This window comes from Marmota flaviventris, chromosome 17 (assembly GCF_047511675.1).
Source record: "Marmota flaviventris isolate mMarFla1 chromosome 17, mMarFla1.hap1, whole genome shotgun sequence".
NCBI classification, from domain to species: domain Eukaryota; kingdom Metazoa; phylum Chordata; class Mammalia; order Rodentia; family Sciuridae; genus Marmota; species Marmota flaviventris.
In genome coordinates, this window is record NC_092514.1 from 7,568,200 (window position 1) to 7,584,961 (window position 16,762).

Genomic DNA, 16,762 nt, shown 5'->3' on the forward strand with positions numbered 1-16,762 from the left:
CATGAACATAAACCCAATATCTTGGACTAAAAATCAATAATAGCAGTTTTGAAAATCATTCTGTATTGATGAGATTTTGTTTTCAGAAAAAAAGACTTAGCCCTCAATTTGAAACTTCATAGTAATATGAAAACAGTTCACAATTACTGTAATTTAGAATTTAACTCACATTCAAATTGAAATGGGTGGAAAAATAAATCCCTATAAGAAATTGTTCTCACTGTATGTGTTTTGAGGCATCTTTTATAATGTAAAATCAACATTGCTATTCTAGTCACAGCAAAGCATTTTCCAAAATGTCATATTAAACTCATTACTAGGAGAATGACAAGGCTCTCTAATGTGATTGTTCTTTCCTCCTAAGAAAGGCAAAAATTGCTGGTGCTTGTGAGCTTAAAATAAGATGTAATTGGAGTTAGATGAATTACTTCTGATGAATATGCATTTCAAATGCTTATGTTTAAAAATACATATGAGTATGCCTCATCTCCATTTTAACCTGTATTTAGCAGACTAAATTTTTACTTTGAATAGCTTCATATTAACTCTCTTGATATCAGAGTTGCTAGTTACATTCTAAAGAAATGTTTGATACAATATAATAATATTCAAATTTTTGGTTCTTTATAAACTTTGTTATTTGCTTGGGTCTTACTTGTCATTTAATCACACTTTTATCAGATTTTTTATAAAACTTTCATCATATACTCCATTATTCCAGTTCCTATTTCTTTGTTTCTAGAATATTATGGTGCATTTTCTCTTTGCTTTTAATGAAATGGTTGAAAGAAAATAAAATTGATTACTACTACTGGAAACAACATGTAAAATGGAATGCCATATTTTTTAGTAAAATATAATGCTTTATTTTCAATAGACATTTGCTATCATCTGTCAGCTGTATATGCAAGATATAATGACAATTTTCTTGTTATAACAGATAAATATTGTTAGGCATGATAAGATGTAGGTAAAAAGTTTTAAAAAATCATTTGAAGTAGGTGGAATATTTGAAGAAAATAGAAGCATTTAGTCTAGGAAGCTAGGTTTTCAAAATAATGTCTTTGAGTTTAATTTTTACTTCAATAACCATTTAGTTATATTTCTTCTTCCTTATCCCCAACTCTTGAGAATTCACTATTTTTCTCCTTTTTCTCCATATACAACAGAAGACGTAGGACCTTGCTCATATCATTAAATCACATTGATGTTTTTTGTTTTTAAATTATATTGCTTCTTTAGCATTATTCCAAATATTTAGCCCAACTGATTCTTATAAAATTCCTGGCATTTAGTTTTTCACTAAGTATTTCTCATAATTTACTGGTTTCCCCTAAAGTGTTTCCTTTGTTGAACTTTGATTGCATACCATAAATGAATGCTGATGTTCCTTAGAGTGTGGCCTTTAGGGCATTTTCTTCTCTCTTTTTATTTCTGCCACAGTCTATTTACCTCCAAGTATAATCAGTATCAACCTAGGAAGAACTGAAATCCTGAAAGTTATTGAGCTACTTCGATTACTATTAAAATGACAAATATTATGGACTTTTTAAAGAGCTCTTGGAGTTGCTATGGGAGACAGGAGTCCTACTGCAGCAGTGTTTTTAGACTTGAAGAAAAAAATGGGGAAGAAAATCATACCAAAAATTTTGTCTGTCCCCAAATAAACACAAATGGGATATTTGAAATTTCAACTAACTCTTATTGTATTAAAATTGACTATGTACTATTACCAGTTATCTTCATTAAACAGATTAAATAAAATAAAGGTATCATGTCCATCTACAATTAAAAAGTATATAAATAAATAAAGAAATGACGACTGAGAAAATATAGTTGAGTATTTGTTAACACCATAATATTTTATGGCGCACTTATGTTTATAGTACTAATAAACTACCATATAGTGTATAGTGTATCTAAGTGATTTGATTATTCTTGTGGGATAAAAGTTCATAAGAAAACTGCACTAGAAATCAATAGGTAAACATTAGCAAAGCTGCTATTGCCATTATACCAGTATTAAAATATGCCCTATGTTGCATCTTTTAGTAATTTTTATGACAGATTTTGTATTATAACTATGTGAGTATTACATAAATGATAAGGCTTCATTAAACTTTGCCTATCATATGCTTCTAATGTTTATTTTGATGCTGAATGTAAACAACCAAGGCGCATTTAGTTATATTTTTAATTTAGTTATATTTTTAAATAAAAATGAATAAAATCTTAAAAAGAAGATATTGTACTGGATCTGAGACTTACAAATATGCAGGCAAATAATATTTGTCTGCATATGACAAATCTTGGTTTTGTGTAAATATGTGTGTATGTAAATATATATATATATATATATATATATATATATATATATATATATATATATATATATATATTATTCTCCAACACATCAATTCATATACAACATAAACACACCAACTGTTGCTATACTATATACGTAGCCCAGTAGATATACAGATAAAGAGATAATCATGATTGTGATATTATCAAATTATCCAGAGTTGTATCTCTTCTTAACAAAAAGTTCTGTTTAGATATATTAAAAGAAATATATCTTTTTAAGTATTTTTTTTCAATTTTATGAGATTGTACCAATTGGCTTTGCAAATATTTATATTTTTATAGCAGCATATTAAATACCCTCATATACTTATGATAAAGTAATAAGAGGAATCTTTTTCATTAGTACTATGTAATAAAAAAGTAACAAATTTATATTAGAAAATTCATCCTGGGCTTTGTTTAAGACATCCATATTGTTATTGACTATGTAGGATAATAATTCAAAGGACATTTATTTTACACTTTGGGAATTCATTTTCAATTCACATATGTTGGATATTCATGTGAGTAAAACATTCTTTCTTTTGTTTTTATTTTTGTTACTGGGGGTTGAACTCGGGGGCACTTGACCACTGAGCCACATCCCCTGCCTTATTTTTTGTATTTTATTTAGAGACAGGGTCTCACTGAGTTGCTTAGCACCTCACTTTTGCTGAGCTGGCTTTGAACTTGGAATCCTCCTGTCTCCATCTCTCCATCTGCTGGAATTACAGGAGTGCACCACTGCTCCCACCTAGAATATTCTTATTAACACATCATGCATTTAGTCAGTCATCATATGGATCAGATATTTTTACCTCTTTGAATGCCCCACAATCTCTGTCTGGATATGAGATATTGTTAATTTTTCCAATTAACAATTTTAATTGTTAATTAAAGGGTATTTTTATATTTCTATAAATAATTACTGATATTCCTTCCAAGCTATAGTTAAGTTACTGGGTGATAGTTTTTAATCAAATTGTGTGTTATGTGGAACCAGAACAATACTCAGGCAATGCACAATATCATGTGCATTGTGTGACCAGTTGAAAATAGGCCTTGTTCTTGGCACATGCAGGGACAATCTGTGGTTTCTTAACCTTGGTACTATTTACATTTTTTTAAGGTCCTTGCTTAGCATCTGAATGGCCATCTAAAATGACAGCTGCCTTTTGAAGGAAAAAAGTTTTGCTTTCCCACTCAAGAGCCTTTCTAAGAAAGGATCACTATTCCCTCATAACAACCCAACCCTGAGCTGCCCACATTAGGACCCACAGGCTCTGCAACCAATCCCATATACCAACCCAAACCTTAGCCACTTGCTTTAGGACCTGCCCAGCTTTGATTCCTGAGTCTACCCCATAAAAGTCCCAGAACTCAAGCCTGTTTTGCCTCTCTCTCCTATAGAGAGATGGCCTTTATTTGTCAGCTCTGACAAAGAAACTCTCGTGTGTATCTCTGCCTGGTCTCCATCTTTCTTTCCTTTCTTACCCATCTCTCATTGCTCAATTTACCTTCAATTTTGATTTGATAATTCTATATTGTGAGGGAAGTGCTAGTCCTATGCATTATAGGAGTGGACAACAGTAACACCTTCCCAGAGGGGACAATCAAAAATATCTTCTGGCATTGCAAAAAATTTCCTGGTGTGTGTGTGTGTGAGGGGGGAGAAACCCTTAGTTGAGAGCTAATTCCCCTCACCCCCAAGCCATTTACAGTTTTCTCTCATGCATGCATTGGATAAGTGTTCCTCTGTGGAAATATTCAAGGTTCTTTCTTACTCAATGTAGTGCTCTCTTATCAGAATTAATAATTTTCTTTTGAACTCTAAGACTTTTAGACTACTTTACTTTCAGTTTCATCTTCTCAATTTAGGGAGTCTCCTTGTTGCCAAAAGCTCCGTTCTTGACCCTAATGCTAATCCAATAATGAGGACATGGAATTACAGGAATTACAGGAGTGGAATAACAGGAGAAAAAGAATAGTCATTGCTTTGGTAGTAAAGGCAAAACACAGGGGACTCCTGTCCCAGAAGCTGAGATTCTGCCCATCAGCAGAGTTCCAATTCACTTGTTAATTTAGGAGAGAGTCATTTCTGAGTTCTTCTGATATTATACCCCAAATTTGGATTACTTCCTAACTCTGATGGGTGTGTACCCAAGCACAGATAAATCTGCCTAAAATGGAGAAGAAAGTAAACCTATTTCCCTTGAAATTAGGGAGGGGGAGAGATTAGGGAGGAGCAAGGAGAGGGGGAGAGAAAAAAAAAAAAAACATGTCCATTTTAAAAATAAGTTGCAGTGGCAGAGCTGCAAGGGCAACATTCAAAGCACAAAGTAGAGCACTGTTACATCCTGGCTCTCAGTTTTTTATTACATATTGTATAGACACTCACCTTCTCCCTACCCCCAAATCTCTCAGAGAACACCATTCTTTGTCACCCAGTGATCAATGTCTTGAAAGGCATTGTACCAAGTATTTTGTTTGGTTGGTCAGAAATGCAAGTTCCTCAGGAGCTGGGAGGAAAATTAAAAAAGGATTCATTTTAAGAGGTTTAATTAGTATTAGGCTCTGAAAAATTATAGGTGCTTGCTATTATTTCTGGATTCATTCTGAAACAGAGCTGACCTTCCTCTCACTGAGAATAAAAACTTCCTCTAGTTAAGAACAGATGACAAGGAAATTAAGACTGGCAGGCTCTCTGGGTAACAAAATCTACATGTGAATACGCCCTGCCTTTTCTCCCACTTTCTTGCCTCTTATCATATAAAAACTTCATTTTCTAGGCCAGCAAAGTGGATGTTTGAGAAAGAGCAGTCTCCTCTGGCTTTGATTAAACCTATTTTCCTGCTGTTTGACTCCTATTTGTGGAGCATGAAGAAAGGAAAAGCCATTCCTTCCCATAACAACTGTAATAGGTTGAGTCAGGGCCACCAAAGGAATGGCCACTTACCAACAGCTAATCCCTGAATCCTCTAGATTGTACAAGGAAAGAAGAATCTTCATAAATGTGACAAATGCTGGACATGGTTGCGCAGGCCTGTAATCCCAGTGGCTCAGGAGGCTGCTGCAAATTTCAATTGCAACTTCAAACCCAGCCTCAGAAAGGGTGAGGCACTTAGCAATTCAGTGAGACCTGTCTCTAAATAAAATATAAAATAGGGGGCTGGGGATATAGCCATTGTTATACAAAATTACATATAAGAGGAGGTGAGGGGAAAGGGAAAAAAAAGAGAGAAATGAATTACAGTAGATGGGGTAGAGAGAGATCATCAGAGGGGAGGGGATGGGAGGGGGGATAGGAAGGGGATAGGAAAGTCAGCAGAATACAACAGAACTAGTATGGCAGTATGTATAAACGTGGATGTATAACCAATGTGATCCTGCAATCTGTACACAAGGTAAAAATAAAAATTCATACCCCACTTGAATCAAATGTATGAAATATGATATGTCAAGATGTAATGTTTTGCCATATATATATATATATATATATATATATATATATATATATATATATATATATATTAGGGCTGGGGATATGGTTCAGTGTTTGAGTGATTCTGAGTTTAATCCCTGGTACCAAAAAAGAAAAAAAAAAGTGACTAATTTAAGCATCATGGCTTGCAGAAATAATCTGGGTTCACCCAGATGACCTCTAAGTCCAATTATAAGCATCTTTGTAAGACAGAGGCAGGGGGAGAGTTGACATGCAGAAGAGGAAGAAGCAGCATCACCAAAGATGCAGAGATTGCAGTGATTTGCCCTAAATAAAGGAAGGCCAGTGGTCACCAGAACTGGAAGAGCTAAGGGATGAATTTTTCTCTAGACAACTGAGGCCCTGAAAGCATCTTGATCTTGACTGTGCGAAACTAATTGCAGACTTCTGGCTCCACAACTATGTTTTTTTTTTTTAACTGAAAACAAATTTCTGATATTTGGGGTAATTTGTTATATATACCATCCACAGCACCACATACAGTTACTAATAGACCATAATAAAAGGGTGGTTAAATAATTAAAAAATGGAAAAATTGATAGAAAAGTAAAGAGAATCAAAGAGTATGATCAAAGTTTTAATTTCATATATGAGAACACCCAATTTCCTGGGAAAAACTTGAGTTTCACAATTTTGCCCCTTGTTTTAGTACTAACAAGCCCCAAGGAAACACTACTTCAGAATGTCAGCTCTTCATTCAGGGTTTTTTTTCCCTCTTATAAATGTTGTCCGTTATAGTCTTAATCACCTAATCAACCCATTAATGATTAATACATATGCCAATTACAAATATATATATTGGGCTGGGATGTAGCTCAATTAAGTGCTTGTGTCTCATGCATAAGGCCCTGGGATCAACCCCCACTCCCCCCCCCCAAAAAAAAAAAAAAAAAAAAATATATATATATATATATATATATATATATAGGCATAAATGCATGTGTGCCTGGTATATTTTAGTGTGGTTAATATATTTTCAACATTAAGTATTCATATTTATACTATAAGTTTTATTATTAAGAAACTCTCTGAGGGGCTGGGGATGTGGCTCAAGTGGTAGTGCGCTCACCTGGCATGCGTGTGGCCCGGGTTGGATCCTCAGCACCACATACAAACAAAGATGTTGTGTCTGCCGATAACTAAAAAGTAAATATTAAAAAATTCTCTCTCTCTTTAAAAAAAAAAAAAAAAAAAACAAGAAACTCTCTGAAATAGAAGCATTCAAATGGAAATGAGTCATTATATTTTGTCTGAGGTTAATTAATAATTTTAATAAATGGTTAGCATGGATATAAACTGACCTTTATAAGGAGTTTATAATTTTATAATATAATAATTTTATAACACCTATCATTTAATATTTTATTTTTTTAAATTTATTCCCCCCATAAACCATGAATAACTCACATTCACAGATTTAATAATAATACATTTATCCTAAAATCTGAGACATTCTTTAACATGAAATTATCACTATTGGAGGAGTACAGTGAGTTTCCTTTATCAACTTGAAATAATATTTAAAAGTTTTTGATTAGCATTTTAATTATATATGCTTTAAATTTGGGTAACTATTTTCATGCTATGAACATGATATGTCATTCATTGTCTTTTTTCTCTTTTTCTATTACAGAATCAAAAAAGAAGGGAAAAAAGGAAGGAAGGAAGTAATAAGAAAGGAAAGGAAGAGGGGGAGAAAAAAGAGAAGAGCAATTAAATCATAATTCTCTATTATGCCTTTGTCCTCATTGAAAGAGAGCAGAAATTGTGTCCATCATTTTATTCTGAAATTCTAAAATGCTATTAGTCATAAATACTAAAGTATAAAGTATAATTCTGAAATATCTAGAATTCATATTCTAGGGTGGATTCTATAGTTCTCTCTTATTATCAAGCATTGTAAATGAATGCAAAGCATAACATAAGAAAGTTTCCTTGTTCTTAAACTTTTTAGCTCACCCCACTTTTGAAAGAAATATTCATAATGACAAAACAGCTAATGCATTATAGATGGCATATTTAAGATGGATAAAATGTAAATTTGAATTTGAAACTAGAAGATTAGTTAATTAAAAGTCAAAACTTTTAGATTCTACTTTGAACTGGATAATTCCCACTCTAAGTGTCTGTTATGGTTTGGATGTAAAGTACCCCAAAAGATGTAAAGTGAAATAGTGCAAGAAGGTCCAGAGGAAAAATGATTGTGTTGTAAGAGTCTTAACCCAGTCAATGATTTAATCCTTTGATAGGGATTGAGTGGCAACTGAAGTGGTAGGGGGTGGCTGGAGACAGTGGGAATTGGGGCCAGTGGAGTCTGTCTCTGCTTCCTAATCACCATGTGAGCTGCTTGCCTCTGCCACACTTTCCCTCCATGATGTTCTGCCTCACTTTGAGCCGCTAGCCTTGAGCCCCTAACCGTGAGCCCCTAAATAAACTTTTCCTCCTTTAAAATTGTTTTGGCCAGGTCTTTTAGTCTTTTAGTCCTTTTAGCAAAAAAAGCTGACTAAAACAGTGCCCATGATGTTAAATTGGGATTGAGGATTTTTAGTTGATAATAGTCATGAATGATACATACTAGGTATTTTTTATGTTTATAATAAAATTATCAAATATAATTATTTCTCTGACAAAAAGCTTTCTTCAAATAAAAATTTTATATATTTTTGGTGTTCAGCTTAGGATAAATGACAAATAATTTGTACAATTCTATTCATTCATATGTGAAATAACTTAGTTATGATTTAGTCATGTCAAAATACATTTTATATTAATGAAGGACATTAGAAATTTGTGTCAAAAAACATGTCTTAGTGATTAAAGAAATAGTGGAATGTGAACTAGTTTCTTCACTCTAGATAGTATCTAGTTAGTCGATTTTTATATTTGTAAGACATCTGAGAAAAAATTATGATTGTTGATAATGGAAGGCATGCAGTATATTGAGTGGTGCTTTCAACATTGCAATGGAATAATAGTAAGAACAGATATAAAGTAGCACAAGGTTAATGATGTAAAAATCAACAGACTCATCCATAAGATAAATTTACCCTAGTATGTCTATATTGCAGATTGCCAGTGAGTACAGAGCTTCAATTTGTTGGCTAAAAATACACCATAAGGATTTCTGAAAGCCATATAGAAAATCAAAACTTTTTCTAAAAATGAAGGGAAAATATCTAGATTATTTTATTAATGTCTAGATTTTTATATTTCCTCAATTGTATCTCCTTTCTCATCATGTAGATTATTCAAAATTCTGCAACTTTTTAAAAAATTGTTGATTTCATGAAAATAATTTTCCTAATTTTAGATTTTAGTGAGCAATTATCTAAAGACATTACAATTTTTATAAATTCAAGCTAATTATAGAACTCTTTGCTTCCTTTATCCTTTATAATTCTCTAAATGTATCTAATGTCATTATAGTTGAGAGGTACTTTCATAATGTCAATCTGTTTATATATCAGTGCCTTTGTCTCTTTGACATAACTTCTGAAATGTCATTTTAAAATGTGCACCATGTATTATTTATAATACTATGCACATGTGTTGCATTGAACTTCCTTAAGAATTTTAAATTTGAAGTGAAAAGATAAAGCATTGTTAAAGTAAAAAGAAATGTTTAAATCAAATGTTGTACTTACAATAGTAGACTAGAAAACATGTGGCTATAGTTTAGATACGAGATGTCCCCCAAAATATTCTGTGTTGATGAAGGAGGTGAAATTGTCAAATTATGAACATTGTGACTAATTAGTCCATCCTAGTGTGAATGGATTGCCTGGGTGTAACTGTAGGCAGGCATGTCATGGTTGGTAGAGGCAAGTCATGTGGGTTTATCCTGGAAGGATTTATCTTCCCTGTATTCCATTTTCTCCTCCTCTCCTCTCCCCTCCTCTCTTCTCCTTCCTGGCCCCATCAGTGGTAAAGCAGAACTTTTCCACCATGCATTTCCTTCATGATGCTTTGCTTCATCTTAGGCCCAGAGTGTTGGGATTCAGCTGACCATAGACTGAACCTGTGTAACTGGAATCCAAAATGAGCTCTTTCTCCTCTAAATTGTTCTTGTATGGTATTTTGGTCACAGCAATAAAAAGATGACCAACACATGTTTATTTTCAAAACCATAATATCTGTGATTTAAAATTAAAAAATAATTTAAAAATAATTATGAATGGTATTTTTATGAGATAATTAGCATTTTAATTGAATAATGGGGAATTCTAAATTGCCTATCTTGTATTAAGCATAACTGAGAACATAACATGACATTCAATTAATAAATCTTCCCCGTTATTCTTGACATGCTTGATTACACTGAGTTTCTGACTTATGTGATATTAGTTATTGGAAAAAAATTGAAGGACCGATAGGGACAAGTAGGGAGTACATGGGTGTGCTCAGTTTGTGTCAATTCATTGAACTGTGTCCTTATGATTTGGGTCCTTTTCTGAGCATATACTATATTTAAGTAAAAAGGTAACTTAAAAAAAGTTTACAACTAATTATCTTTAAAAATCTGTGTTTATGTGTTTTTAAAAAGTAGCCTGAAAGGATATTCAAGAAAATATTTGATAGAGGTTATCACTGGGTGATAAGATTAAGAATAATTTTTTTCTTGTGTATTTCTAAGAATTCTTTTTTTCAAAATTATTTTATTTTTTAGTTATATTTGGACACAATACCTTTATTTTGTATTTATTTTTATGTGGTTCTGAGGATCGAACTCAGGGCCTTGCATGTGCTAGGCGAGTGCTCTACCTCTGAGCCACAACCCCAGCCCCTCTAAGAATTCTTGTGTAAGAATTTCCTAGATCTCTTCCATATTCTGATGAGCCACAGAAGAGATCAGACACAAAAAAGAATATATTGCCTGATCCCATCTATAGAAAGTTCCATAACAGACAAAATTATTCATGGTATTTTAAAATAAAAATAAGTACTTTAAAATAATTATTAAAGCTTTCATAATATGTTCATATATTCATATTACAAGAGATTATTTAAATTTGTATCTATTTTCAATTTTCCAATCAAGGAATTCAAACTACTGCTTATGACTTTTGTGAGAGTTTTTTAATGACAATTTATATAACATTAAGATGGCAGCATGAACACTGGGTAAATCTGCTGATGAGACTGGAAAATCTTTTGGTTTAAATCTCCTGTGGGAGAATTTCTATTGAATTTTCTTTTTTGGTAGACATTTTTGACATTTTTCAAACATAATGTATTATCTATATTTGTTTATATATTTTAACAATGCTAAATATGAAGTAATAAAATCTAAGAAATTTTTGTGACAGGTATCATAGAACACATATGTTGGTTTATCCTTAATATTTAAAAATTCTAAACTATGAAATGTTAGAATATACTCTATCTCCATCTTATAGATAGGAACATGAAATTTTTAAAAATAGGACTTGGGCAGGATTACACAGCAGTTAACTGATAAATTCTAGAAGTCAAAAGAAGGTCAGCTAAATTTCATCAACTTGAACTTCTCCACTTTATTAACTTCTAAAATATAAGAATAATTGTAAAATTTAGGTAAATTTTAAATAAATGAAAATAGAAACAGTGAAAAAAGTATATATGTAGTTGATGCATATATTGCATTGTTGGCAAATATTTTCCAAATTATATTTTTATATTTGATGATTATGATAATGGGAGAAAGGAAGATTTATTATTTTAACTTTCAATATTCTTGATCATGAAATAGTATTTATTCATGAGACTTATGTTAGAAAAGACAGAAAAATAAACAAAAAACAATGTTAAATGCAAATAATAGTAGAATAAACAAAACAGCACAAATAGACAGAGGGAGGTGGCATTGTGTAAAGGGTCGTTTTACTCTAGAATTTAAGTAGATACCTGAATAAAATGGAGAGGCAAGGCTGGTGGATACCAGAGAAGCACAGTTCAGGCACAGGCACCAGCATCATGTAGGAAGGAAAGTGATACTGACAGTATGATTTAAGAACCACAAGAAAGAGTGGTAAATAAAATAATAAAAATTAATATTACTGTTTGCCAGTAATATATATTTCCAGAGAAAGACTGGAGCCAACAGAGAAAAGATTATGGGCAAAAGATAACAGCAGAGCAAATTGGAAAAATAATGTGCAGGAAATAGAAGAATTCTACTAAGAAAATTAGACCTCTCTTTTTTAAAAAAAAAAAAATATATATATATATATATTTGCTTGAATGAAAGAAGCATGTCTTTGGAAGAATATGAGCCAGCAGTGATATGATCTGTTATATTTCAATAAGATCATTTTGTGTACTGCATGAATCATCTATTTAGGATAAGATTGTAAAAGCAGGGAACTATTTCCATTTAAAAGAGAACAGAAATACATTGAGTAAGAGGTAAGGCTGGTTTGGTAAGGGGTGGTGATAAGTATTCATATTAATATAGATATTGAGTAGAAAAAGAGAATAGGCAGAGCTATAACCATACATACACAGGTTATGTAGAAGAAAGATATGGATATGGGAGGACTCTAAGATTTGAGTCTGACCAAATGAAAGAACTGAATTTTGTGCTCACTTTGAAATCTTAAGCTTAGTGAAAATATTTTTTGCTCCCATAGAAGGACCACTTTGATTACTTCTTTCATAAAAATTTCCATATTTCCCTGGAATAAAACTATCTGAGTTAGAAATGTACATCCTTGTGAGCTGAAGTTTTTCTATAAATGCATAACTCCTTGACCTCTTATTAATAGACAAGAGGTTATTTATAATCCTTTAGATTCTGTGCAATTTTCTCTTAAAATATGAAATACTTAGATACTAAAATATGTTTTCAGGGTCTGGGTATATAGCTCAGTGTACAGCACTTGAGTAACATGTGTGAAGTCCTGTATTCCACCCCCAGCACCTCAAAACAAAAGTGTGTTTGAGGCTGAGAGTGCTGCTTATTTTGCCAGTAGGTAGATAGGAATGGTTATCTGCTTCCCTCTCCACTCTTTCCTAAAGGAAGCAGTGTAGCAGGGGTAAAAACTGTTCAAGAGTCTCATCCTCCCCTCTGTAGATATGATGTTAATTATACTTATTGGTGAGAAAATATTAGCAGTTTGAAATTTCTTAAAAATTTGTTTATAAATTTAAGGAGTTTATATTCTTTAGAAGCAAATCAGTTTCCTTCTCCCTCTGAAATATCGCATTGTTAGAATACCACAATTAATATTTAATAGCATACATGTGTTTGCAATGTACAGGCACTTTACATGGGTAATCTAATTTGATTTAATTATCACCTCAGCCCAATTTGATTAGGATTAAGTTATAACTAGTAAATTGAAGAGTCTAATTTCATCCCAGGGACTCTTACTCCACAAGATGCTTTGTACCAGTATCTCTTGATGTTAGACCATCAAGGTCATAGAGAGGACAGTAAGTGTTTTAGAAAAAAAAACAGTATTGGTCCTGATGCAGATCATGTCCACTTCTTATTCCATTTTATGAGGTGATGGTACTTTAAAATTTTGATTTACATTATATGACCATGGCATCTGATGGACTATTTTGACTACATAAACCTGCCATAAGGCATAATATGAAACCATTTAATATTTGTTTGTCCAAACTTTATTTTCAAAAGCATGCTGTGTGAGTTTGATAGATGAAAGAAAAATGGTTCAATCAAGGGAAACCTATATGGTTAAAATACATACCTAAAATTGTCTATATTCATTGGATCAAGCACAATGTTCACAATTATATAAAAAATAACTTTCATAAATTAAAAAATATTGAAGGACCATATACACTATGACAATCTCAATCAAAATTATCTTACTGGTGATGTGCTTTTAATAAAATGTTGAGAGAGTCCTGGAGACACAAAGAACACCAATCTGGATTCCTGTAACAGGCAGACCATCATTAAGTTTGGCAGGGTATGCACAGCAGGCTGTCACATTCAAAGCACAATCAAGTATAAATGAATTGAAAGTAATCACTTGGCTGCATATATTTCAGTTCAGCCACTATTTTAGTAACCTACTGGACAAAAAGTTTTTTTTTTAAAGTCACATCCTCTCATTAGCTCATTTTATATATATATATATATATATATATATATATTCACACATATCTACATCACATACTGGTATTATAAAGGGCAGGAAGCTAGGATGTATATTAAATATGAAGGGAGGGAAATTCAATGATGTCATCTTTAAATAACTACCAGAAATCTATTTTTACTTGTATTTTTAGTTTAATTTCTTAGTATGCTCTTAATCTTTTTTTAAGAAACCTAAATCTTTAAACATAAGAAAGGATACGTGTAACGAAATATATTTTTATAACTCATAATAAGAGAAAAAGTACTCAGAAAACAATTTTTATAACTTATAAAACTTTACACAGAAACTTGGTATTAGCATAAAGATAGACACATAAACAAATGGAACAGAACATAAAGCCAAGAAACAAATGCATGCAACTATTGCCAACAGCTTTTCAACAAAGATGAAAAGAGCACACTGTAGAAAGGTCAACGTCTTTAATAAAAGATGGTGGGAAATTGGGATGTCTATGTGCAGAAAAATAAACTGAACAACATGGGGAATGGGAGGAAGCATAACCTCTCATCTGACAAGAGGTTAACATCCAAAATATGTAAAGAACTAAAGAAACCCAGATAATTAAATTGGGATCAAATGTGTGTTTTTTTTTTCTCATTTATGGAATCAAGAGCAAAATATGGAAATGCGAGGGGTTCCTGAAAGTAGAAGGGAGACCAGTGGAATAAAGGAGGGGAATTGAGGGTGACAAGGGATGGGAAAAGGGCAGAACTATATAGTGAATTATATCAAATTATACTACATAAATATATGAATATACCACAGTGAATTCTCCCTTTATGTCTATCTATCAAGTATCCATTATGTATATCTATGTAGAACCAGTTTAAGAAAAACAGTAAATGAATAGAAGAAAAATCAGTAGAGTAGAGCAAGAGGGAATAGAGGGAGGAAGGAGGAGAGGGAAAGAGGAAGTTCTGAGGATTAAAATGGAACAATTCTTGGACTCTCAGCTGTGGACCTTCCTAGAGATGCTGAGATAAAGGATGTACTTCCCTGGTTGCTACCGTTTTCTTAATAAGCCAGCTTATTAGTACAGAGGCCCAGTTCTTCATATTTGGAGAGTTTTGCCTTTGCTGGCTGTTCCTGTTGGGCATGGGATGTAGGGAGGACTCTAGGTTGGGGTTAGTACTTCCTAGGAGTGATTTTTCCCTTTGATCAGTACCACCCCACTCCCTTGCCTGAGGTGAAGGATAAAGGGTTTCAATAGACTTCACGTGGTAGCAATTCCTCTACAAGTTCCTTCTAGTTGAATTAATGAAATAATCTATTTCAGAAGATTTACCTCTGATTTTGTTAATATCTCTAGGTGGGGAGAAACTGTACTGACTCAATTTCTTCTAGGGATGCTGGCCAGATGTGAACTTTATAAAACGGTTGCCCTGCTAGTCACAGCTTTCTGTTCAAAATTTGGGCTGAACTGTCTTTGCTTCTCCTATTCTGTTTCAACTTGGTCTGCTTTTCTTCCAACTGTTGTTAAGAAAGCAAGTTTATGGGATTTTTCTCTACCATTTCTTTTTTGTTACCCCTCCCTCCAGCTCGACTTTGCATCTCAAAAAATAATAACAATGAAAAAATAAAGGAGACTAAAGTTAATAGGACAGAAATCATTTAAAATAGAGAAAAAATAAACAAAATTAAAAGAAGATAAACTATTGGGAAAATCAAGACCCACAATTTTCTGTCATTTCTTAAAGAAAAGCAAAATTGAAAAACCCTGGGCTAGTTGCAGAAAATAACAAGAAAGATGCAAATAGAATCAGAAATAAAGAAGGGGATGCTGAAACTAATGCCACAGAAATAAAAAGAACAATGAGTACTATAGACACATTACAGTCTCCAAAATGGATAATCTGGAGGAAATGGATAATTTCCTGGCTACAAATAACCTCCCAACACTGAATTATAAAGAAATAGAAAGTCCTAGAAGATATTTATGAAGGTTAATTCAGTAATCAGGAACCTACCAAAAAAGAACATCCCAGAACTAAATGGTTTGATCAGTGAATTCTACCACACATTTAAGGCAGTAATAATTTCAGTCCTTCCTAAATTCTACAAAAAATCAAAGATGAAGGAATAATTATAAACTCAATTTGAGGGTAGCATTACTCTGATACCATAAGAATACAAATATTTCACAAGAGAACTAAGAAAACCATAGACCAGTACCTCTGAGTATAGATGACAAGATTCTCAAAAAAGTCATAGCAAACCAAATGAAACAGCATGTAAAAAAGATTATACACAATATTCCAGTAGAACTTATCCCTGGAATGTGAGGATGGCCCAACACACACACACACACAAAAAAAAAAATAATGAGATACATATATTAATCAAATAAAAAGTATAATAACTCAGTAGATGAATAAAAATTACAGCCCCAATAGACTAACTCTTGATGTATAAAAACATATCAAACAATGTATTTAAGGAATCTTAATGTAACTATTTCCTTTGATGTCAATTCTAGTTAACATTTCTAGGTAAATAAATCCCCACCCCCACTTCCTTTTTTTTTTGGTACTGGGAGTTTAACCAACCTGTGGGCACTTTACCACTGAGTTGCATCCCCAATTCTCTTTATTTTCTATGTCTACTCTTTTGTTAACCTAATTTAAATTTTTTTCTATTATGTAATTACAACATTGAAATATGCTAATCACATTTTATATGCATTAATTTTAGATATTAACATTTCACGAAGTATTACCACCTTCATATTACACTGTGTTACATGTTAGGCATGAACACTGTAATCTCACATGTGAGTTAATCCACTTTATGGATTAATAAGTTG